This window comes from Colobus angolensis, unplaced genomic scaffold (assembly GCF_000951035.1).
Source record: "Colobus angolensis palliatus isolate OR3802 unplaced genomic scaffold, Cang.pa_1.0 Scaffold4, whole genome shotgun sequence".
NCBI lineage: Eukaryota > Metazoa > Chordata > Mammalia > Primates > Cercopithecidae > Colobus > Colobus angolensis.
In genome coordinates, this window is record NW_012117376.1 from 11,906,157 (window position 1) to 11,906,905 (window position 749).

Below are 749 nucleotides of genomic sequence, written 5' to 3' on the forward strand. Positions count from 1 at the left end.
AGGCGGGGCTGGGGGGCGGTCGGGGACTGCGCCGCCCTGCAGGGACTCGCCCGGGGACACCGAACCCAGGACCCCCGCCCCAGACAACCAGGACCGTCCGGACCCGGACGTGTCTAGCTCCGGATCCGAGCTCCCGGACCCCCTCTCCAGACTCCCACGCCCCTCCCTGCACCCCGAACTTTAAGACGCCCAGACTCCTTTGGACCCCAAGTTCGGATTCTGAAGTCCGGGACCCCCGGAACCCCTCAATCCCTGACCCTTCGACCCTGGTCTCGCCTCTCCCGGGACGGTCCGAGCCCTTGGGGGTGGGTTCTTCTGTCCCTCACCCTGTCCCTCCCGGGGACCGAGGGTCGCCCCCCAGGTGGTCCAGGCTCACCTGGGCTGGGTGCGGCGGGGACCGGGCCTGACCGCGTTCTGGCTCCGCGCCGCTCTCGCCCTTTAAGAGGTTCCTGCCACTTTGCCCCGCCGGGGCCTCCACCTGCACTGACAGGGCAACTCCATCGTGAGGCCCCGCCCCGCCCGCTAGGCCCTCTGATTGGCGCAGGCAACTGCCGATCAGCGGGGCGGGGAGGAGGAGGCCGGGGCAGAGGAGTGCGAGAGTAGGGGCTGGGAAGGGGCGGGGGCTGCAGGTGTGGCCTGGTTCGGCGGGGACATTGAGCCGGGGGCTGCTTTGATAGACCCCAGAGGTCAGGGGAGGGAAGGGTAGGTACTTCCTGGATTGACTGGTGTGACGTCATATGACAAAAGTG

General features: G+C 69.0%; 1 protein-coding gene across 1 annotated transcript in view; it reads right to left on the reverse strand.

Annotated features, from left to right (window-relative positions):
* Positions 1-486, reverse strand: part of EPB41 (erythrocyte membrane protein band 4.1) — a 253,110-nt gene extending 252,624 nt beyond the window's left edge. The window contains exon 1 of the mRNA XM_011955664.1: positions 377-486. The gene's annotated coding sequence lies outside the window, so the exon portion shown is untranslated. The remainder of the gene's footprint in view (positions 1-376) is intronic.
* Positions 487-749: the final 263 nt, after the last annotated feature.